Below are 26381 nucleotides of genomic sequence, written 5' to 3'. Positions count from 1 at the left end.
CTTCAGGATCATTTCCTTAGCTGAAGGCAGACGCTTAACTGCTGAGCCACCCAGGCGTCTCTCATACAATGAAGATCACCCTGCAGTTATTTCGCTCTGCTCTAAACAGATAGTGAAAGGAGATAACCTTAGTAACTGACCAAATCCTTGTCTTACTAACTTTACTTATAGAATCAAGAAACAATTAATGGGGAGTTCCTGAATGACCATTCCCTCCCCCACCCCCACACTCCCTAACTACTAAATGAACAGAGTAGGAGCAATGCTGCATCCCTGGGGTGTCATGCAGTGATTAGAATCATCAGGGATTGCTTGAAAGATGCAAGGACAATGATAATAACATAGGTGTTATATAAATGAGCCTACGATGGCTTCTGTATATTGGCCTCTAAGTTATTTACTTCTTTATATAGGCTGGTATTTGTTTTTGTTTTTGTTTTTTTAAATGTTTTTTTTTTTAATTAATTAATTATTTATTTATTTATGATAGTCACACAGAGAGAGAGAGAGGCAGAGACACAGGCAGAGGAAGAAGCAGGCTCCATGCACCGGGAGCCTGATGTGGGATTCGATCCCGGGTCTCCCGGATCGCGCCCTGGGCCAAAGGCAGGCGCCAAACCGCTGCGCCACCCAGGGATCCCTGTTTTTGTTTTTTTAAGATTATTTATTTATTTATTCATAAAAGACATACAGAGAGAGGTAGAGACACAGGCAAAGGGAGAAGCAGGTTCCATGCAGTGAGCCTGACATGGGACCAGTCCCAGGACTCCAGGATCACGCCCTGGGCCGAAGGTAGGAGCTAAACCGCTGAGCCACCCAGGGATCTTCTAGGCTGCTATTTGTTACCTCAAAAGTCCACCAGTGCCAAACTCAAATTTTGATGCGTCCAATTGTTTTAAATATATCTCAAATAGGCAGATTTTTGGCCATTTAGAGCTTGCCTGCTTTGCATATCCTAGAAAACTCTTGCACATAGGTTAGATAAAACCCGCAACTATAAAGATCCCAAGCCACTGCTGCCCTTTCGAAGTCTCTGTCCAAAAGAGTCTCCACTGAGCTGATGAGAGACATCCCCTAGATAAATAAATCCCATCTTTGATTACCCTCTCTCCACGTTGTCACTTACTCTTCTTCCCCTCTGAGTAGTAAGCCCTGATCTTTAGCCTCTGGATTGTCATACAATGAGGGACAATGTCCCATACAATTGCTTACAGTATGAATGTCACATGCTGTCCTTACACAAGCATGGGTTTTTATTTCCCATTCTCCCTCATATCAGGTATTTCAACCCTTCTATGTTAAAACATTCTCCAGATAAAGCTCTGTGCCACACTGTCACCTTATGTTCCTAACTTACTCATTAATTAACTCCCCAAATTTCTTGAGCCCCTTAGAGTAGCCATGTTCAAGTTTTCTATTTGTCCAATGTAAAAACCACATGGTCTTTGAAGAATGTTAATTATAACAAAAGTAATCAAGTAATAATGCCAGTTTCAACTGTATTTCTGGATGTCGTATCTTTACTGGAGCAAATAAAGTCTCTGCAACTAGTGTGCAGACATTGATTGAGCACATGATTTTAACTAATTCCTAACAACATAAAAGGTGGGAGCAATTAGCCTTCATGTGGCAGCTTGACCACTTGCATTGTCTTTCATCTTGATCTATCGAATCCCTTGCCTTTGCTATAGTCAGGCATGACATTGATTTTCCAACCATCAGCTAGAACATGAACATGGTGCTGCTGAACAGGATGTAGAAAGTAGTCTAGATACCTTCTTAACTTCTGGGCATAGTGGAGAATGGAAAGTAAACCCCATGCATGAATAAGAACCTCATACAGAAGTGAGATTTTTAGGTTTCGCTAAAGAAAAAAACAAAGTTCCTATGCTTTCTGATGTCCAAAACAGAGAAAGGATATAATGTTTGATGGAATGTGGGGTTGTTTTGTTTTGTTTTGCTTTGTTTTATTTAAAAGGCAAAAGAGAAGATACCTAAGGATGCTACTCTGACCCATCTCCTACGTAAACTCAAGAGTATTTGGTGACAAGTCTAGGCAATCATCCTTCCCCACCCCCCCAGCCTGCCAATGGTACTGATGTCTGTGGCGCATTGTGGAACATTGAACAATAGGGGAATCTAGCTCAAACTCTTAAAGTTTTCTTGTAAAACAACTAACTGTTTTCCATTTGAAAAGCAACTTCTGGTTTGCTGCTATGCTTCAATAAAGACTGTAAACATGTGCAAGGGACACCAGTAACCATGCACCCTAAATTTCCCATCATAAAATAAGTTTTATCTAATTTACAGGATCATGAAATTGGTCATGCACAGCAGCAAGCTGTTACACAATTGAAATAGTACATGCAACGCCAGGCACAAACCTCACAACTGCTGGCCTAGACTTTCATGGTATCTGCTTCTGCTGCTTTGCCAACCTTCCCTCAACTACATACCTATGGGAATTCAACATGATAAGGTAACTGAGAAAGAAAGAAAAAATGATAGGCCTCGTTTAGTGATGGATCTGCATTGTGTACTAGCACTTGTCGGAATTGTCTGACTGGTACAATGTATACACAGTAAGAAGTGAAGAGTGTCCCTGAAAGGTAACAGAGAAAAAAATGTCTTCCAGTAGGAAGAATCTCCTGTAGAACCTTTAGTTGCTTACATTATTTGGGATGATAGATAGTTTTAAGTATGAATCCAATTAAAAAAAAAAAAAAAAAAGTATGAATCCAATTGATTCATTAGTAGTGGCTGAGTTTTTTAGTGAACAGGAACTTTGGGAGATTGGTGACAAAGACGCCCTAGTTGAATACTCCATGATAGATTTCCAATGTGAAGATATTCAATCTGTGTAGTCAGTTGCCAGCTTTGATTCACTACCAACCACATCTGAGGACTTAACTGCACTTTAAAGGAGATGGACGAATTACATTTCCAAGGACACTTTTCCTTTTAAGATTCCATATGAGAATAGAACACACATCAGGGTTGGGAGGTGAATGTGAGAAGAAAGGATTTTATCAGTAAATCACATGCTCAGACAAATGGACATTCACAAAACATACAGTGGCTTCTCTGGTCAACAGTTTTTAGAAACTTCTGAGAATTACAGAATTTCCCAGTGAAATTTTGCAAACCACCTTCTTCTGCTCATTAAGCTGACTCTTTATCAGTTGACTGTTTCTTTCTAAATTATCAAGTTTCTAACTGTATTCATGTTTATTGAGGCCTTAACTCCTATATCAAACTCCTTAATTCCCTTAAAACATAGTGACTCTTTTCCTAACCAAACACCAAACTGATAGAAATTTGTTAATGAAAGTAATTCCAGAGGAACAAAACCTTGAGGATGGAACCTTGAAGTTAGTTTTTTGATGTGTAATGATTTCACTGTCAGATGGATATGGGACACCAGTAGTCCATGAAATCCTTTGACAAAAAGTTACTTGTTACATTTAGTGATTTTTGTCTGGAGCTGAAGACCAAGACAAAGCAAGGCTTTAGGAGATGAGGCAATTTCTGCAATAGAAGACAAATGCAGGGAAAATATAAAGACAAAGATTATGAAATGATTCTGCTTCTATCCATGTTTTAAATCCTTGGAGAAAGAAAATTACTAGCTTGGGGCTTCAAATTCCCAGCTCAAGGTCTAGATAAGGAATCAGAAATCTTCTATGACTTTTCAAAAATATATATAAATTTTTTTTTTCTTATACCCTCAAGATGGAATTCCAAAAATCCACTTAAAGTCTGGTCTAGTTGGAACTTGAGTTATAATTACAATACAGGTTGAAATCAAAGTGCTGTAAGTTCTCTTAAGATCATGCTAGAGCTCTGATTAGGAGAAAATGGGAGCCTCAAATGGCCAAAATTTGCCAGATGCTCATGGAGTTGTATAACTTGAACCCTCACATTCAACCAAGCTTTTCTCGCCAGCAGAAGCAGCCCTATCTAAGGAGGTTATTATTATTATGTTTTTTTGTTTGAAAACTATATCAAGACTTAAGTTAGTTCCCTTGAAGTACTCCCAAGATGTACTGCCAAATTTCATTGCTTCTAGTCTAGAAGCATGACTTATAAGTAGTTTCAAATCTTAACATTCACTAGTAGACTGAATATTGCCTGACCAAGAAAGAGTTACCACATATACCAAAAGAATTACAAGATTTTGCAATTTATATTTACATATTTCATATATGACATATAATAAGGTACAAATCTATTATATATGTTTTAAAAATTTTAGATGAGAGTGGGAAAAAGTACTGTATGATCAGTCTAGCTTTATTTTTACATGAGCTCTGACCACAGATTCTGGACCTGCTTTGTATTTCCAGCAGCTGTGAAGTTTGCTCAATTGCCTGAAATCTGGGCTCAGTGGTGACCTATGTTAAGGGAAGCTTATGTGTCCATTTTTTTCTTGCTAAAATGCCAAAGTCACAATGTAGACGCTTAGGGAAATAGAAATGATACAAATATATTTTGTTCATTCTGTTCTCCTATTTTCTTTCCTTTTTTAAAACATTTAAAAAAATTATTTATGTATTCATGAGAGACATCGAGAGAGAAAGGCAGAGACACAGGTAGAGAGAGAAGCAGGCTCCATGCAGGGAGCCTGACGTAGGACTCGATCCTAGGTCTCCAGGATCACACCTTGGGCTGCGCAGGAGGCACTAAACCGCTGCGCCACCTGGGCTGCCCTGTTCTATTTTCTATCTATGTCTCTAGAAAAATCCAGAAGATACCACCATTATCAAGCCTTTGAGAAACACTTTGATGCAGAGGATACAAGCATCTCTGAAAGGGTTGATAATGTCAGTTCTCTAGGCCAGGAATAATGGAGATAAATACCACTCTAGCAAAGGGCTCCCTGAATTCAATGCTCATGATGGAGTTCTGGACAAGCAGAGGTCAGGTGGTTGCACTTAGCTATGAGATCCAAAGAGAATATAGTTGCTCTAATGAATGGTAGGACCAAAGCAATAACCAGAATTATTTGTTCCCAAAGAGACCTTAGGGACTGAAATAGATATGTATCCTACTCAAGCCTCACTTGATAATTAAAGTCTCACTGCATAATTAAAATCTGCTAGGACTGGTGAACAGACACCAGACTTTCATCGCTCTCAAAGAGTTATGACTGCTTACAAATTTTTCAGACATGATTCAGTTCACAGACAAACCCTATGAATGAAGGAGATGGAGGCTCTAAGACACAGCTATACTACAAAAAAAGTTATACTGTAAACCATTTTTCCTATGCTTCCTCAAATTGATACATGTCTACTTACCATATATATATAAAAATCTTGCCACTTTTAAGGAAAGCCCTACACAAAAGGAAAGTTGTGCAGTAGGTCAGGGCTTTGTGACAGTTACTCTGCCCCTTCCTCATATGATTTGAGAGATTCTATGGGGATGCCATATGGAAACTTTGGCAACCCCTATGGGTGAATCACATATCATTACTTCAGCATTTTGGAGCACATCATGTTATATTATGAATAGAATTATCCTTACTTTGAAAAGTGACATTCAGCTTGTACCAGGCCCTGGTAGAGACTGATTGCATAACTTTTAGCTTTTAACCTACCACGTGACCTGAACTGCCCATGATGAATTGACTGTTATCTAATTCACCTAGCATGCATCAAATGACACATGCGAGATCAGTCTTTGGCAGGCAGAGGTGAGTTGCATGAATAGTGGCTTAAATCTCCAAGGCATAGACTTTGAATATCCCCTCTGTCTCTCCTCAAAACTACAGTTGTATGAGGAAGTCCATATGGCCAGTTAATTGAAGAAAAAAACAATCTGGGTCCATGTTTTAAAATGTTGTGTATTAATAGAATATTTGAGGTATAGTAAAGCCCCAGGAGAAGGGATCTTACCATGACATAGAGAACATCATGGGGAAACACAAGGGTTTGTCATCAGATTGAGAGGGAGGGGGCGGTTAGGGACTATTGCAAGAGCTTTTATTGTCTTCTCCACAAAAAAGAACAAGTAATGCAAGTAAGAAGACTTAAGAATTGTCTAGTTTCAGTCACTTCAGCAGACTCTGGGGCATACAAGCTGTTTCTTATTGTCTAGTACTTAGACCTGAGATAATTAGTTCAGGTATATTAGTGCACCAGAGTACCAGAGTCTGACAGAGAGGTGGTTGGGGGTGTGTACTCAGGATTGGATGGTTTGTAATGAAAAATACATGCCCATGGGAGGGGACTTCTCACCAGGAGGTAAGGTGGATGATTTATTGGATTGTCTAGAATAAAATGTGTCCTGTATATACATCTAGGGCAGATATTAAGACATCAAGTGGGAAAAAAAAGAAATCAAGTGTACAACAACTAGAAACATAAATAATAAAGCCTATAATGTATAAGGTTTTGTACAATAAGCTGGGCCACTTACAACTGGGTAGTGATAGCATTATAGCCCAATTCAAACTCTGCAAGACAATGATAATGGGAAATCCTGTACAACTGTACAACTTGGGTTTACTTTGAATATTTATGAACTGTACAACTTGGGTTTACTTTGCCTGGAAAAAGGGATGACAAAATGTATAGATCTACATTGATTTATTGGCTAACAAATTTTTCTGAATGGTCCAGTACTTGGTGCAGATAATAATTATATAGCTAGAAGGCCAAGAAACAACATTATAAAATGGGTGGCAATAAAGTCTGGAAAAGAGATACATGGATGGTCCCCTTGTAAGGATCAGAAAATACAAGAAGGATCATGTCCCATGTAAATACTCATCAAAGGGAGCAGAAGGAGTTCTCAATTATCTGGTAGACTAGATAAGCTGTTGTGTGGATGTTGTTCTTTCTCCAATGGGCTCATGTACAAAATTGCCATCATGATAGTGATGGAGATTATGTATGGGGTGAGTAACATGGGCTTCTATTTACCAATCCTGATCTGATGCTAGTCACTCTTAAATGCTTTTATTAGTTATCTATTACTATAAAAACAAACCACCTCAAGATTTAGTAGATTAAAACAATCATCATTTATTTATCTTATGATTCTGTAGGTTGGCTGGCGTTTCTTCTTCTCTGAGCTGGCTTGTCTCATTGATGAACCTCTAGTGATTAGATTGATCATTTGTTAGCTGGAAGATCTAAGATGGTGTCACTCACATGTCTAGTAGTTGATTGGCTATTGGTTGAGTTGCTATGGGCAAAGGCTTTATGTCACTCATCATCCTGCGTGGTAGCCTAGTTTCTTCACAATGTGGCAGACATGTTCCAAAAGTAGAAATTGAGAAATCCCCATTTGTTAACATCCCTTTGGTCAAAGCAAATCATAGATTAAAAGAGGGAAAAACAGACTCCACTTGTGAATTCCATCTCCCAAAGTCATTCTTCAAAGGAAAGTTTACATAAGACTCTGAAAAGCTTTTGGCAATTTTTCTCCAATTAATCACAGTTCTCAAACTATTGTTTATCTCATTGCCCCACCTGCTACCGAGCTTCGGATACAGAAATACTCACTGGAGGAAAAAGTGAGACACCTAGTGGCAGGTCGATTACATTGGACAGATTCAGCTAAGGAACTAGGCAGCAAAATTTCCTTGCTGAAAAAATACTCTAGGTGTGGATTTACCTCCTTGCCCACAGTGTTTTTGCTAAAATAAAATCTTTAAATTTACATAATGACTTATTTTTATAACCAAGAAAATTATTTTAAGGAAAATTAGCAGCAGCAGTGGGCTCATGTTCATGGAATTCCCTGGGTCCACCATATACCTAATTATCTTTTAGGCAGCTTAATCTTAAATTACATTGCAGCTTCCATCGCTTCATGTAAGCAGCCACTTGCATGTTGCATTCAAAGGCAGTCTGTGGATCTTTCATAAACCTCTTGCAAATGACAGAATATTTCTTGTGAGTTTTTGAGAATTATCTATTACATAGCTTTAGGGTTTTATTCAGACTAGATCTATGATGATTGACTGTCTCAGTTAAATGAATATAGTGGATTATAAAGTAGAAAAGGACCTCAATAAACAGATGGAAAATGTTACTATTAACTCCTTTCCCCAGTCATATTGGTGCTTGTTTACTGGACATATACACAGTGGCCATGATGACAAAGATGGAAGCTCTGCGTGGGTTCAACTATATGATATTTTTGCACCAAGACTGATTTGATTGTTGTCACTGCTGAGTGCCAATCTGTGCATGACAGAGGGCAATGACAAAATCTACATGGCATAATTTGCAGAGTGCCTGCCAAGCATCCTGACAGATTGATTGTTTTGGATACCTTTCATCATGGAAAGAGTAATGATTTGGAATATGTGTCCACAGAAGTACAGAATTTCCTTATTGCTCACCATTTGTAAACTTAGAGAAAGTTGTAGCCTATGCCACAGCATCTCACACAGCATATCTACCTATGAAAGGGCATGTTTTAAGATAAAGGAATTGAAACAATTGGCTCACAATCAAAACTTCACTGCTGCCACCACATGTGTCATTAACCAGAAGCAGCTATTTGAGAAAATTGTGGAATAGACTCCTATACTCTTAGTCATGGGACCATTTTGGAGGAAAAAATATCCTCATGGTTATGATGCAGTTCTGGTGGAAAGAATCATGGTCTTTCTCCCATGATTAATATTCATGAGTTCAGCAATCAAGGGAGGGATATGTAGTTCTCTTACTATAAAGCCAAAAGATATGCTGAAATAAAATCCCCCCCCCCCATTCCTATAATATTGAGTTCTATCACCAAGGGAGAAAAGCTTCCACCAAAAATCATAGTTTTGGTTCCATTAAATTGGAAGCCAAGACTGCCACTGGCCATTTTTGTCTCTTACGCTGCTAAATCAGCAGGGAGTAAGGGGGTTACTGTAAAAGCTAGGGTGATTGATCAATCACTTTCAGAAAGTTCATCGATTCAATCTAGTAGCTGGCCAAATTGCCCGTCAGCTGTGTTGATTCTACTATTCAGCTCATTTATTGAGTTTTCTCTTTCAACAGACAGACTGCCATCTTGGACTAATGTTGGCCATAAATTTTTTGCTGCTTTGAACAGATGTTAGAAAGTCCATTCTTGCTTGTTAGATAATAATTCAGACAGAATGATAAGCACACATCTTCCATTTGTAATTGGAATGACATGCATAAGAAGAATGAATTCTAGTTTAAAAAAATCAGCGTATAGTTTTTGACCTGGTGAATATAGATAAAATAGAAGATGTAATTCTAAAATATGACTAGCATTAGCTTACATTAGAAAAAGAAAATATTTCTCATGATCTTTGTATATTTAGCATCACTCTGGAAAGGTAATTTCGAACATGTTTTTAAATTGCAGAGCCTTCTTGCATCGCAATGCTATTTACATTATTTGAGGATATGGCTTTTTTTTTCTTTGTACCACTGAAGAGTCACAAAACTATATATCTAGAACTGCCAAAGTTTCCACTTCCAATAAAATAAACTTGAACATTAACAATATTACTTCTAAAACATTATTTGTTCAGGTGACCACACTTTCTTCCTCCTTTTGTAGCTATGTAGTACAAAATTTTCACCATGCTAAATTGAATGCTGTTATTGAGGCCAAATTTATCAAAGTAGTATATAGGGCCATTTATTCAATATATTTTTTTAGTTCCTACTATATGTCAGGCATTCTTCTAGGTTTGTGAGATGCATCATTAAACAAAACAATAGCAAACATGGAACTTGTAGTCTAGTGGGGATGTAACAGACAATAAATATAAATATAAAAGAACACAATGAATAAGTAAACTATATAATATGTCATAAGGTGTTGCATGCTATAGGTAAAAAGAGATAATAGAATAGTTTGAGGGAGAATCAAGAATTTCTCCTCTCCCAATAGGAACAAGAGAATTGGACTGAGAGAAAATTACTGATTTTTTATTTTCTTAAGGAAAAAGTGCTGATCAAACATATTTTATCCACCATACTGCCCTTGGGGTGTTGGGGTAGAACTCAGGGAGTGCTAACCATTGCTGTGGGCTTTCCAAGGGATCAAAAAGAATATGGCATTTATCCCAACAAAAAAGTAGGACAATTCATGTTGAATGTTTCATATGTTAATTGTACAGTTAGTTACCAGGCCAAGAAAACTACTAGAATAAAAATACAAGCCTCCTCAAATAACAAATAAAAATTTAAAAAGCAAACAGAACGTGCGTAATAATGAGACAGAAAGCATCAAATATAATGGAATACTCAGAACCATGAGCAAAAGAAAAAAGCCATCAATAAATGGAATGAGTGAATAGTTTCTGAAGAGAAAAATATTTTCAAATATGTCCAGAAATGAATTAAAATGAAAGAATTTAAAATACTAAAATTATAGACATGAATAAAGATTTGTTAAACATATGCAAATATTGAGAAAGGTTGGTTTGCTGTTCTGTTACCTGATAAAGTAAATTTTACTACCAAAAGCATGAAATTAGACAAGAAAGAACACTTTCTAATGTTAAGAGCCACATTAACAACAAAGCTTTAACACACCATTTTGGATCCAGACAGATCAAAGGAATGAAAAATAAGAAAGGTTGTAAAAGATCTAGATAAAAACAATGAAGTAGATATTTTGGGTATATTTCAAATACAGTTGACCTTTGAGCAACACAGGGATTGGAATGCAGATGCCCTACCCAGTCAAGAATATGTGTATAACTTTTTGTCTCCTCAAAAACTTAATGATCAATAGCTCGGTGCTGACCCTTGCTGGAATAACAGACCATCGAATAACACATATTTTGTGTATCACATGTTGTATTCTTAGTACAAAGTCAGCTAGAGAAAAGAAAATGCTATTAAGAAAATCATAAGGAAAAGAAAATACAATGACAATACTGTACCGTATTGAAAAAAAATCCACATATAAGTAGACTTCAACAGTTCGAACCATATAACTTGTCAAGCACATATTGAATGTTCCCCCAAATTGATCATATTCTAAAGCCAAAACAAATAAAAGTAATTTCCATAAAATTCAAATTGACAAACAAACCCTTTGTATGGACTACAAATAAGAAACAAGAAAACTCATCATGTTATAATCACAAGGCATTCTACTGATCAATCATTTGGTAAAATGAGAAATACAGTAGTCACAGAATTTCCAAAAACTAATGATAATGAAAACACAAACCATCCACAGTTAATGTTCAGAGGAAAACTTATGGTGCTAATATATATAGAAGTATATAAATTGAAAAGACAATAGATTTCAATTATTGTATTTTAAGTTCTTTAATTTCCATTTTTAAACATTTCTATTTCTTGGCTGTGATTCCTCACACTTTGTTCTCTTTGCAGATATTTTGTAGGCCTGTGAACATATTCATGTTAGGTGTTTAGTTTTTACCTTCTAAATTTGGTAACTGGGTAATTTCAGGATTAATATTGCACTGAGTGCATTTCTTCTTCATTAAATATTGATCATATTTCCCCATATCTTTTTATGTCTAATCATTTTATAGGCCAGTGGGCATTTCAAATAGTATATATTTTGGAGACTATGATATTGTGTTCCTTTGAAGAGTACTTTTTGGTTTTCGATGTAGTTACCATAACCAGATTTAAACTACAGTCCTTACCCTATACCTTCTGTCCGCTGGTCTCCCTGGAGTCTCTTCCAGGTATGTATACCTAGTAACAAGACTAGGCTTTTGGCAGATTTCATTTCAGATTTGAAAGCTTACTCCTTCCGTGGGCCTCTCCCCCAACATACGTACTCAATTTTCTGGTTCTTCCATCCCCAAATCCTCTAGAATTTATTCTCAAGTAAGACTGGTTTCATGCCACTCTAGCCCCTAACAAACTAGACAGTTTCCCACAATAAATGGCCACACATGAAGTTCTCATTAATTACACTTCCCATCTCTCAAGTATAGATTTTTTCTGGGTTTTGTTTTTTGTTTTGTTTTTTTTTTGTTTTTTTTGTTTTTTTGTTTTTTTGGCCAGTTTTTAATCTCTCTATATTGCTCTCATTTTTTTTCTTAGATATAATTTCTTGATTTCATCATTGTTTATGTGTTGCCGAAGCAAGCACTCGATTTCACCATTGTTATCTTGGAATGATAAATCTGACAAAAGTACTCCTCCATGACCAGAAACCAGAAGTTCCTAAAAGGTTGTCATTAATTCACCTTTAATTAATTAAAAGCTGAAGATCTGCTTACCAAGAGTGTTATATGCGACTTAAGTATATATGGTATATATATTTCCCAGTCCGTTTACTTTAAAAGCCAATCACTTACAGAGAAGACAATATACAAGCAGAGAAATTTAAAAAAAAAAAATTCAGGATGCATCAGTTAGAATAGAATGGGTTATGCTATAGCAATGAGCAATCTTAAATCTCAGTGGCTTAAAACATTTTCTTTCTCCTATTACATATCTAAAGTGGGTTGTTAGGGAAACTCTGGTCAGGAACTCCTGCTGAAAAATGAGCGTAGTAACTCAATTAAACAGTCACCAGGACAGTCAGCCAAGGTATTGGCAGATACATTTGCATGGGTCCATCGCAGTTGTTTCTATCACTGCTTGATCAGAGCACAGCAAGCGTGCTTTTTAGTCTCTTTTTCTCTCAGTTGCCTTTCTAAAATTAGAAAATAGCCCTAGAAAAATGTGGCCCATTTCCCTGGACCTTGGACCAGTAATATACTTTTCAATTTCTTTGACACTTCCAAACTGTTAATATTTTTATGGGTGATCCCGTTTTCTCTTGTTATTTCTCTAAGGGAGATTTGTTTTGACATATCTATTCTGCGATTCCAAAATTGGGTATCCTTGTCTTAAATCTGTTATGATTATCATTACTTAGATTAATACTGATTTTATAATGTGCGTTTACTAACGTGGTCACTAATAGACAAATAAGGATTGAAAAAAAATGATTGAAAAAGCTAAAATACATGCTAAAATACAAATGAATATATTCATGGGATATATTGCCAGAATACAATCTTTCAAAGTCAGTTGGTGTAAATAAACATCAATGATTGTATTAGTTTCATCAGAGGAGGCTCAGGAATGGAAAATGGCCTGGACATGAAAATGACCAGGGTAGTGATGTCCATCTTATACAGTTGCAGCAGAAATAATTGATTAAAATGATTCCTTAAATTTGGTCAGACCAAAAATCCTCTCACTTTTAAAATTTCTGTTAAGATTTTAAAAGTTTAAAAAATAAAAATAAATTTTAAAAAAGATTTTAAAAGTTTAATGAACAACACCCTTTCTTCTCTAAGAGATAATTATGGATAGACATGGAGATGAAGTAGAACATAAAGTAGAATATCATCTATGACTCTGAGTGTATTGGCTACCAATTATCTCTGAGTTAAACTGTCACTGATCTAGTCGAACATTCAAGTTCTCCTCCTATATAAATGCATTCTATAAAATTCAACAATGTAGTTGTAAGGAATGCAAGTCTTACCATTTAAATCTCAAAGAAAGTATCAATAGTAACAAGACCCGAGCTGAGTGGGCCACTTTCCACTTCTCAAATTCTTCAGTCATATAAATCATACCTAGATAAAGCAAATGTCATGGTGAAAATAAGTTGGTAGTGTTCATCTTGTTGGGGTTTTCCAATGGAAATTTGGTTTTTTTTTTTTTTTTTTTTTTAGGATTTATTTAAGACAGAGAGAGAGAAAGCATGAGCCAGGGTAGGAGCAGAGGGAGAGAAAGAGAGAAGCAGACTCCCCACTGAGCATATATGCCCCCCGCCCCCAGCTTTGGGCTCAATCTCATGATCTCTCCAGTTCATGCCTCTGAGACCATGACCTGAGCCCAAACCAAGAGTCAGATGCTTAACTGACTGAGCCACCCAGGCACCCCTCTCCAGGAGAAATTTGAAGAAGAGGGTTAAATATTCTCCTTTAACCTTTGTTATTCTTTTCATTTTTTTCAAACATAGTATTTTTATTTTGTCTTTATTCTTAGACTATAAATTCTTTTAAGGTTGTAGACATTTTAAAAGTTCTGTTAACTCTTTACACATCATTTTGTACTTAATATGATCAAGAAATGTTTGTTGAAATGTAGAAGGGGGGAAATGGAAGGAAGGAAGGAAGAAAAGAAGAATAGAAGGGAGGTATTTAAAAATTACACAATATACAAATGATTATAGATGCTTAAGATACACTGTTGAACAACACAAGACAAAAACAAACCTTGTGCTTATGTAATTCACTCTGACTTGCTCTACTATGAATATGGAAAAGTAACAAGTAAAAGTTTATAATCTCTCGAGATTTCTGGCTATCACAAACCATACACTTTCCATCTCTGATTATGTTAATACTGTTAATAAATACATTGTTTATTGTTGACTCATGACTTTCTAAATTACAGTCTTTTGTTTAAGTTTTTTGATATTTTTGGTGGCCAAGAACAAGTATACACTCTTCTTACTGAAAAATATTCTATTAATTTAATGCCAAAGAGCAGCAGCTCTGGTATTGATGATTTGATGTTTTAATCAATCTCTTTCTCTCCCTCTCTCTCTCTCTCTCTGTCTCCATCTCTCTCTCTCTGTCTCCATCTCTCTCTCTGTCTCTCTCTCTCTCCTTGAGTTGGCCTGCATATCATTTTGTGGCAAGCCACATCACAGGTCAATGGGTTCTGCTTAGGTACAGCTGCCACCAGTGGCCCAGTCAGACCAGAGATTATAGAAGTTTTGCATTACTATGTCCAGATCTGCAAGGTATTTTCTTATTCAACAAATGAATGGGATTAGGACCTACACATTTATTCAATAACAGACAATCTGTTCTTTAGGTTTAAAGAGCACAGAGAAAAAAATCAATTAGTAATACAATACAATAAAAATTTAAACAGTTCTTAGGAATGAAAATGTAAATGTAGCAAGAATCCTGAGGTTTTTTTTCCTATTTGAACCTGAATATTAGAAAAGTCAATAAAATATTAGCATAGTTTTAGAGAAAGTAAGTTGCTTTAAGTAGGATACTATAGTTGAAAAGGTTTGAGGGATCTTTCCAAATGCACTGATTAGTAAAATTAAAATTGAAATATTCTATAGCAAATAGATAATAAGCTTAAGGGTAAAGTTATTCCTAATTGAAAAATGTTGCCTTAAGAGAAATGTAACACCAAATTAAGGGGAACAAAAGCAGCACAAAATCCTTAAGATTTTTTCAGAAAACTATGAAGAAAGCTTAATATGCTTAAAAATGCAACTAAAGGAACAATTTTTAACCATAGGAACTACTGGGCTCACATTTTAAAGATGTGATAGAAACAGCATGTAGGTTAAGTATGAGAGACCTGAATACTGATGTATTTCAAAATAGTTTCTTTTATTTCTTTGTTTGCTTGTTTTCTCTTGTTACTCACAAATGATTATTTAAGCATACAACCATCTGATTTTGCTATGTCAGTTATTTCTGGTGATTATGCTATGTAATGATATCCACTAGGATAGATTTATAATTCTATATGCATTTTATTTTATTTCATATGTCCTTTTATGTACATTATCCAAAGTATTCAAGTGAAGTAAATTATGGGGAAAAAATAATCACAGATCTTTATTAGGTAAAAAAACAAAGCTGAGAAAAAAATGCAAAAAAAAATAGAGATCATCCCATAAATGCAACCTAATCAACTTTTGAAATATTCTGTATCTGAGTTTGTATTCTTTATTATAGACAAGTATCCTTATATTTGAAACCAATTCACAGCAGTAGCCAGAGATAAGTTCTTAATATTATGTAAGTTTGTTACCTGAAAAAAATCAAGGATAGAAACAAATTTTTACCATGCATGAAGATATTGCCCAGTAGAATATTGCAGACAAAAACAATTAGTCAACATTCTTAATTCTTTTTAATTTAAAAGTTTACATAGGTAAGTGTGCTAAAATGTTACTACAAACTAATGCTAATACTACCTTTGATGAAAATTCTTCATAATTTGTAAAAGCTCTTCTGTAAGAACAGTAAATATCATAATAATGATCCTCTAATAATTATTCTAATAAATATTCTCAGACATTAATATGCAGGAAAATATCATCAATGTCATAAACAGATGTATTTAACAAAATAAAAGTTTGAGAGAATACACTAATGCTCTACTTGTAATTTCTTTATACTTATTTAGTGCCCAGTCCTGTTCTTATGTCTTTTGAAATTGATAATATGTATCTGGTTCTTCTGGATTCTCTAAGAAATTTGTGAGATTTTGTACAAGGTGCCAGAGTCTTAGAAGAATGATAAAAATTAACTAAAATAATCCCAGCATAAAAATTTAAAGAGTGTATTATTATTTAGGCCTAGGGAGCCCAACAGATAAATCAAGCAGCTTACATTTTACTTGCAAATATTTGTTATTTGCTTAAAATTTAATACATATTTTACCCAATCTTTCAAAAACATATCAGAGACTGGATTCACATAGAAGAAAATGAAACTTTTGAACTGTTAACAAAATTGTGATCATAAAATTCAAGGTGCTATGTGTTTCTTTAAGATCTATAAATATTCATGAGGTATTGGACATAGATCCATTCAACAAGAATGTTCACATTTGAATAGATTAAAGAAAAGCTCATTTCTTTGTGATCAAAATGTGAATGATCTTGTATATAAAGTATTTTTTCATTAATAATATAAGATAAAAATGCCAGTATCTCCAGCATAAATTTTATTTTTTCATTACAATTAAAATGTTAATTTGAATAAAATAAATCATAAAAGGAAAAGCTGTTCAACTCAGAGAACATATTTCATACTTTTGTGTATTTTAACAAATTACTTTGAGTATATTATAGAGTTCGTTTTCTTTGTTCTTTTTTTGAAGGAAGAAATAGCATTAAGAAGAAGATTCCTTCATGAACTATAAATGTCATACAACTGCAAATTCTCAAGAGGATGAGCTCTTTAATAAAAGTATTGTTTTGATATAAATCCATTATTTAAAAATAGGAACTAAAACAAATATTTAAATTGCAGGAATGAATTTAATTCACAGAACAGAACTTCTCTCTCAAAATGTTCTGGTGTTAAGTAAATCCACACTGCTATGGTCAGATTCCAGTATATTTATAAAAGAATATGTTAGAATGAAAATTTTGGCACATAAGCTATAGGAGAGAGCTATAAAAATGTGGTATAATACAATATATCTTTAGATATAAAATAGAATGTCTTAGCGTGCATTTAGTAATATCTGACAGTAATATTTTCCTTAATGGAATATACTTATAACCTGCTCACAAAGAGCTTAGATTCAATGAAATTACAGTGCAAATTCTGGCTTTCAGATATTGGTAGAAATTCCGGAACTAAGATGTTGGCAAAAAGTGTTTCTCATTTTTAAAAAACTTACCTACATATTTACCATTGCACACAGATGGTTTAACATCCCCCCTTTCCACTGATACAATTACCTGTGTCCCTACAAATGCAAATCAGTATGTATTATAAATAGTGTATGGATAGACACAGATTGAGTTCTTAGAATGAATTTGAGTGTCATAAGTAAAATTAACAATATTTAAGTTAGACAAAAATTGCTATTAAGGAAATAGATTATAGTTATATTTTATTATTAAGGCAATGTATTTTTGACATTTATTTTTCTGTAGAAATATTAATAGCTATATTTTCACTTTTATTCTCTTTATCCTTTCCCACATTCTCTACCTGAATCTCAGTGTTAAGAACTGCCTGCTTGGGTACACAATCTAAAATTAGAGATTTGTTTAAACTAAAATAGGTTCTTCATGATATCTTTATCATACATTGAAAATACAAAATATAATTGTTACCTTTGGCAATATAAATTCTGGCATTTTGGCAGTAACTGAAGATATTTTTGGAAACATTCCAACTGCATATGCAGTGATTGCACAGAAATTTTGATGGCCTTTGTCAGACTTGTTCTGGGACTCCCTGTCTTTGGCAGAATCACTAATGCCATTAACATAGCCATAAGGAATCTGGTTAGGAATGTAAGTAAAATATAAAGTTAGAAATTACCACTTTGAAACTAAATCTATGAAATCTAGTAGCTCACAGAAATAAATGAGGGAAGTTGTTAAAGGAGATCTATTTGTCTCCAAAGACTGTGCAACTAGACTTTTGGCACTTAAATGATGACCTTAATATTTATTAGTTGTTATTTAGATGTGATTTAGTTCATAAATGACTTATTATATTGATTATGTGACATCTGTCATTCACTGGTACTATGTTATACTCTAGTTTATTTTCCATGTCTCCAACTGGAATATACACCTCTTAAATGAAATTAGTTTTTATATCCTGTTCACTGCTGTATCCTTAATGAATAAAACATTGCCTAGCATGTAATAGTTTGTCGATATGTGTCAGTCAGATAAATGAGTAAATGAATGAATGAAGTATGTGTAACACAAGCTGTTTCCCTCACTGTGATTTTCACAACCTCACATCTCTATCCTACACATAAGGAATTAATTTCAGTACTGCATTAATATCAAATCCATGAGTATATACTGCATTCCTAATAAATATTTCTTGATAGTAGTATTAGTAGTAGCAACAGCAGTTGCTGTTTTGCGGCAGTATTGTGCTAGTATTCACTAGACTTTTGGCACTTAAATGATGACCTTAATATTTACTAGTTGTTATTTAAGAACAACATGGGAAATAAGAAATTAGGAGTCACCACAAACCAGAAGTTCACATAGTGATTTTTATTATTTTTTCTTTTTAACAGTTTCTTTGAGTTAGAATTTATTTTTTTAAATTTATTTATTTATGTATTATAGAGAATGAGAGAGAAAGAGAGCCGTGAGCATGAGTGGTAAGAGGGGCAGAGAGAAAGAGAGAATCCAAAGCTGACTCCCTGCTGAGAGAGGAGCCCTACTCTGGGCTCAATCTCACGACTCTGAGATCATAACTGAGCCAAAATCAGGAGTCCCACGCTTAACAAACTGAGCCACCCAGGTGCCCCTGAGTTATAATTTATATACAGAAAACTGCACATATTTAATGTATACAATTTTGTGAGTTTGGACATATGCATACACTCATTATACCATCACCACAATGAAGGTAATAGACACATTTATCACCTCCAAAAGTTTCCTTGTGTCTTCCTCTTTTTGTGGTAAGAACACTTAACATGAGATCTACCCTGTTAACAAATGTTTTAAGTTCACAGTACAGTATCATTAAGTATAGGCATGATGTAATGCATCAAATGTCTAGAACTTATCTTGCATAACTAACACTCCATGGATTGCAAGACTTAATATAATATTGCTAAAATACCCATAGTACCCAAAGTGATCTATAGTTTCAATGTATCCTTATCAAAATACCAATGACACTGATCAAAAAATATATTTAAAAAATCTTAGAATTCATATAGGACTCAATACTGAAATTTGGTAGTACCTACTACTGATACTTTAAATAATTCCCAAAGGATTCTACATTTAAAACCATGTCAGTGCAGAAACAGAAGGTGTGATTTATGACTCTTAATTTCTAGGCAATTTTTTTCATGATGCCATCAGACTAAGTTTCCTAACAGTTCAATGAATTAACTAATTAGGTCCAAGCAGTTTTATAAATACATATGTCCTAACAACTTGGTATCTGTTTGAACATATAACAGACTTAAAATTAAAAGTGATTCTTAAATCATCAAAATTACTTACTACTGAGATGTGTAGTACTTACTACTGTGATTGTTGAATATATCACAAACTTTAGAATCATATTGGACACCATTACCCTCTCTTTTCTTTCATAGTGATTTTTGCACCATTATTTTATTTCATCACAGCAACTGCCAACTCAGGATCATGGCTTAATCTCATAATTAAATTGTAAACTATCTCAATCTAGTATTTTGCATTGTGTCTGACAGATGTCAAGTATTGTTGTGTTTCTCTCGAATGTTTACAATATCACATAATACCCTTTAGTTTTCTGGGGCTTTGCCAGACATCTAAGAATTTGACCAACAGGACAGAAAATTAAACACCATGTAAGAGTAAGTCATCATAGTGGAAGTATTTAAGTTCAGGCTTTAAAGAAAATAATTTAGGGGAATTATGGAAAAAGGAATTCTAGAGAAAGAACCGTATAATACCATAAGAAAAGACACAGAGGTAAGGAAATAAGGACACTTCCAGGAATTACTTGTGAGTAGTCTTATGTGACTAGATGTCTTCTAGCCCAATCATCCACTCTTGACCCAGAACTAGTGGATTTCATAGAATAATGGATTTCTGATTTCTTTTGAAAACTACAATCCAGAAAAGCTTGATTCCTTATTCTACATGACAAATTTCTGTGTGCTAAGCAGCAGTCCATGGAACAACCTTGTTACACTCCACCCAGCCACCCACTGCAGTGCAAGTTATGTGTACAAGAATAGCAAACAAACTCAGAAAGGAAAAATTAAGGTCTAATTTGACTTGAGGTGTTTTTTGTTTGCTTTGGTTTTTTTTGCTTAGTTTTGTTTTTCTTTAACAATGCGTCCATAAGTGTTTTGAAATGACAAGTGGTACAAAATGATGCTCTGGAATGGGGTAGGAGTATGTCCTTTAGAGAGAGTAGTGGCAGAGCAAGGGAGACATGGAATGAGGCCATTGTATAAGGCTTGAAGTTGTGTCCTGCACAAGGGCTTATCCAACAGGATAAGGCGGGCTGAATCCAGCTTTCCTGTGGCCAAGCTGAGGACCACACAAATGGGATTCCTTTTTTAATTCACACAAAAGGGCTGTGTGCACTGAGGCATCTCTGGGTTTAGTAGACTAAGAGGAAAATACCTTTGAATTGAAGGAAGGTTATAAAATGGAATGTATATGAGACATATGTGTTTACTTAATAATACTAAGCAGAATATTTGATGTAGGAAGATAGTAGTAGGGGAATTAATTATGAGGCTGGTTCTTAATAAAAGGTAATATGCTTCTAATGTAGGTGCAAAAGGTAGGAGCATAAAATATTGACAGAAGATGGGGCAGTAAGTTGGCCAGAGGCTTTGAATTACATCTACCAAATGCTTATTGTGAAGAAAGAATGAAGAAAAATAAAGATTTATGGCAAGAGTTAGTGTTCGTTAGGAAAGAAGTAACACAATTTTATGCGGTTGTTATGAGATAATGAATCATCAACATAGTTTAATAAAGTAAATTTTTCTTAGAATTAATGCATATTATGTAGTGCATCATATAGAAAACGAGGAAAAATAATTATCTTCTCTATTAAATAAAATGTAAACTCTTAAATCTTATTTAGATTTCTTTTCACTAAAAATAGCTTTTTTCTATTACTCAAGGGTCTTTGGCATTATAGTATCAGTAATTTCTTGTAGTCTATCAAACTATAGCTGATATTTTCATTACAAAATGAAGTATTTTACTCAAAAACAGATTAAAGAGATATTGTTATCAATCATCTCAAAAGTCTAAACTTCGACAGCATTTTTATAAAGATATTTTTAGAATATTGTTTAATTTTCAACTTTAGGTGTTTGCTAGGAATATTTAGTATCTTTGAAGATATAAATTAATATATATGTCCTTATCCATAATATTTATTCTCTTCCAATATAAGTACCTTTTATTAGATTATTTACTTCTATGTTTCTTGTAATTAATTTCCTAAGATTCCTTAATCAGTTATTCTTCTCTGCTGCTCCTCTAATCAAAACATGAATCTTTTCATGTTTTTCATGTTTGGTATGAGAGACAGAATATCCATAACCCAATTCTCCAAGATTATTTAAATACTTTTTGTTAAGATTTTATTGAGAATTACTCAGAAATGTGTCTGGCTTCAGTTATGAAACATCTAATGACCTAGTTGGTGAAAAATTACAGAGTTTTCATTAATTCAACAGTGTGTAAGCATATGGACAAATTTTGCCAGAAAACATGGTGATTTTTAAAAGATCAAATTTTTTCTTATATGTATTATTATTTTGTTAAAAGATTGTCCATCATGTTTGTTATAATCAGGTTTTTACTACATCCTATAAAGCAGTAAAGCTGTCAGAAATAACAAGGAAAAATCAGTAAAACACTCAACAGTCCCAAATGGATTTTGCAGATAAAATTTTGCATTCTATAAATTATAGTATCTCATGGAAAACTGTGAAAAATTAATCATGTATTAAGGCAACAAAGTTTCTCTGTAAAAGAGGAAATCTGAAGATCTTAATAAACATTGAAATGGAGCAAGATTTGGAGAGCAAAATGTTAACAAGGACCACATAAACAACAAAAACTCATCTTTGTGAAAGTTGTAATCTGTATTCTTCCAGAGAACTTAAACCACAGAGGAATCACATTTAAAATGATAAATTCAAACTTGCTGAACATTTATAATGTGTGGGATTATCTGTGACTCCCAATATAAGTATGTTGATTAATATCACATATATATGTTGATATATTTGTGAGTATAACTAAATATATATTCAAGGATGAAGTTTAATACAGATGAAATGAAATATATATATTGTTATACACATTCTGCTAGTGAGAATGTAAAATGGCATAACCAGTTTTGAAAGCATGCAATTTCCTAAAAATGTCAGTATATATATACCAAGTCACTCAGCTAGTCTATCCTAGCCATTTATTCCAGAGAAATGAAAGTATATTTCTAAACAAATACTTACACATGAAAGGTTCCTAGTAGCTTTGTTTGTAATAGTCAAAAACTGGGAATTATACAAACAATCATCAATAGATAAATGGATAATCAAATTGTAGTATATTCATACCATTGATTACTCTTGAGCAATAAAAAGCACAAACTATTGAAATATGCAATATGGGTGATTCTCAAAATAATTGTGCTTAAGAAAGGAGTCAGACAAAAGACAATGCATTCCATGCATACAACTTAAATACTCTATATACTCACATACACACAGGACATAAAAATATTTTACGGAAAATACAAACTGTTAATGAATGAAAGCAAGTGAACATAGCCTGAGGATACAGAAGTAGTGGGGGAGCAAAGATTATTGGAAAACTTTTTGGGGGTGACTTATCTTGATTTAATGATGTTACAGGGGTTTATTCAAATTTCACATTTTATTAAATTGTGTATTCTAAATACACACATGTATGATATATCAATTATAAATCAAAAACAGTTTAAAAATAGCATGTATTTTTAAGAAAGTGCACATTTGGACCCAACAAAATTTTATGTATAAATAAACACTATATGGATACCAATATCAAACAATCTATTCTAGTTTGTAATAATTAGTAGTGTTATATGTGCTTAATTAAGTATAGAACATGGTACTAAAGGAGATATCTTGTGATTTAAAAAATATATTTTATTCATTTATTCATGGGAGACACAGAGAGAGAGGCAGAGATATAAGCAGAGGGAGAAGCAGGCTCCCTGAGGAGAGCCTGATGTGGGACTCGATCCCAGGATCCCGGGGTTTATGACCTGAGCCAAAGGCAGACGCTTAACTGCTGAGACACCCAGGGTTCGCTATCCTTATTATTTATTTATTTATTTTTTGCTACATACTATGTCTCTCCTATATTTAAATAGATAAGAATTAGGCATTGAAGAAAACATTCAACTTTAATAATATTTAGCTATTTATTTAATATTTGAATTTTAATAACTGCTATTTATTTCATCATTAGAGTTTTTAAAACAGGTCTCCCGTTTTTGTTTACAGTTCTACCTTTAAGAGGTAAGGATCTATGTTCCCTACTCTTGGGCCTGAGTGGACTTCTACATATTTAAAGCATTGTTGTATGATGAACTGATACTGAGGGACTTTGGAGTTTGGTCATAAAAGGTGATGCAAATTCTGTCTTATTCACAGAAATACTTGGACTGGAAGCTCAGAGATGCCATGTAGGAATTTCTACCAGCTTGAGTCTGCCATGGAGTCTGCCATGGAGGGACCTTTGTAGGTGCTTCTGTTGGCAGTCCTCACCTTCAAATCCCTCCAACCCAGGAGCTTGATATGTAAATGAAGGAGTCAATGGATGTTTCTGAACAGAGTTCTCGAGTCACTGCCAGCCTTCTGGTTTTCTGAGTTGAGTTTCCAGACATCACTGAGCATAAAACAGTCATTCTTGCTGTGTCCTGTCAGGATTCCTGATCCACAAAATTTGTGAGCATAATAAAATATTTTAAGCCCCAGAGTTTTGAGGTAGTTTGTATTCAGCTACCGTAACTGGTCTCTCATGTAATGGCCATTTTAATGCCAGTATTTTAAATGAATTTCTTTTTCAAGACCTACAGTATTAAAAAAAATAGTCAAGATTTAGACTTAAATATAGGCAGAAACCTTTTGATTCCCAGATGCTTGAAACTCTCAAAGCATGTGGATAAGCCTGCATTAGAAATGATAGGAATTATTTTCATAAAGTCTGGCAACAGTGCCGCTCTATGAGAACAGCTGCTGGCTTTAAAGCGTAAGGCTTGCACATATTTAATAGCAAAACTAATATTGACTTATTAAAAATGCATTATTGCTTTGTTCATTCTGTCAAATGACAGGTGCAAAACACATATATCTTTATTTAAAATGCAGAGATTAAAAAAGATATTGAACATACTGTCCTGAACTGTTTTAGACAACTGTACTGCACATTCATGCACAACAGACAACAAAATAAAAATAAAGATTTCAAGGATGTATGCAGGGCAAAATTCAATTCCCCCAAATATTTCCCTTTTTATCTTCCTACGGTCAAGAATGTCCTTCATGACATTCATTCCAAGACAGCTGAGACAGAGCATCCTTGGCAGGCTATGTTCCTGATTCTACCCCTCTCCAGCAGTAATGATGGCATAATGGTGCTTAGTTAATGATTGATTATATTACAAAATTGAATATATTTGACACAATATGAATCCATTTAGCAGCATCTGTGATGCACTTTCATCCTATAGGACATGGGTAAATAGGACAATTCTTGGAACTAATAAAAACATGGATCATAACTAATTCCCTTAATTCTGCTAAAGACCAAAATATGGAATTGTCTTCAGCTTCTGTTTACACAGCCACCATAGAACATCTTTCTCTTTTGTGCTATTATGCTTCACTTCTATTGAGGCTTGATTACTCATTCACCAGAATCTTCCCCAAATATTTTTGAGTCTATTAGAATTGAAATTCAATTCCAACAGCTAAGGCTTTGAAAACATTGAGAACTATTGAACATAATTTTTAAACCATTTTAGTTTTTAAAAATTTCAAGTTTGTCTTAAGCATTAACAAGAACATTTATATAAATGCATCTCAAATAAGCAATTTTGAATAGGAAGAATTACTGTACTTTTTTTTAAAAGATTTTATTTATTTTAGAGAGAGAGATTGAGACCAGGAGCAAGGGGGGAGGGTGGTACTGAGCAGAGGAGGAGGGAAGGAGAATCTGAAGCAGAGTCTGCACTGATCACAGAGCCCAACACAGCACTCCATCCCAGGACCCCAAATCATGACCTGAGCTGAAACCAAGAGTTGGACACTCAAATGACTGAGCCACCCAAGCACCCTAGCATTACCGTACTTTTAAATAAATGCAGTTTTAATTTACACGGAAACTTTGTTCATTGTTTCTGTGTCCCAGTTGACATTTCTGTGTGGCAAAACCTGAAAACATTTATGCAAAGATCTAATGACTGTCATCTTTGTAATTCTGTTTGCTTTATTTTGATTTCAACAAAGATATCTAACAAAGATCAATGATGAGCTAAATCACATCAAGTATGGTACATGGCTCAGCCTTTCAGGAAGAGAATTAGGATTCATATGGCACTGTTAATGGGGATAGTGAAGATGGCTTCTGCAACACTGCTGATACCTGGAACAATCTCATGAATATCATTGGGTCAACATGCCAATTCTCTTACCCAGGGCTCTCTACTGTACCAAGTTATATATAATTTGCAATACTATTATATGTCCAGGATATGTAAAATCCAGGAAAAGTTCATACAGCCACTTTTAAGATTTATGAGATCATGATATTAGGGTGGTTTTTGGAAGGGTTATTTTTTGAATTATATGCAAAAGAATATAGAAAAAAGAGGTTGGCATTATTTTGACTTTATTGACTATATGGGTTTTTATTTTTCTTTTAGTCCAAATCACAAAAGAATTTCTAAAAGAAGGGGTTTTTCCTTGCTATCACTTTTCAGAAAGCAGTACAGACAGAAAAGGCAAACAAAACCCTCAAACTGAGGTTTATTTGATGTTTCAAATCCTGAAACACCTTTCGAATTATACCTATAATAGTGGCTTGGTGTTTAATGTTATTCTACTCTTCCTTTCTTTTCTCATCTGTTTTCGTGTAGTTTGATAGACTAGCATTCAAAG

Source organism: Vulpes vulpes, chromosome 5, assembly GCF_048418805.1.
Source record: "Vulpes vulpes isolate BD-2025 chromosome 5, VulVul3, whole genome shotgun sequence".
Lineage (NCBI taxonomy): Eukaryota > Metazoa > Chordata > Mammalia > Carnivora > Canidae > Vulpes > Vulpes vulpes.
Note: the sequence above shows the minus strand (reverse complement) of the source record.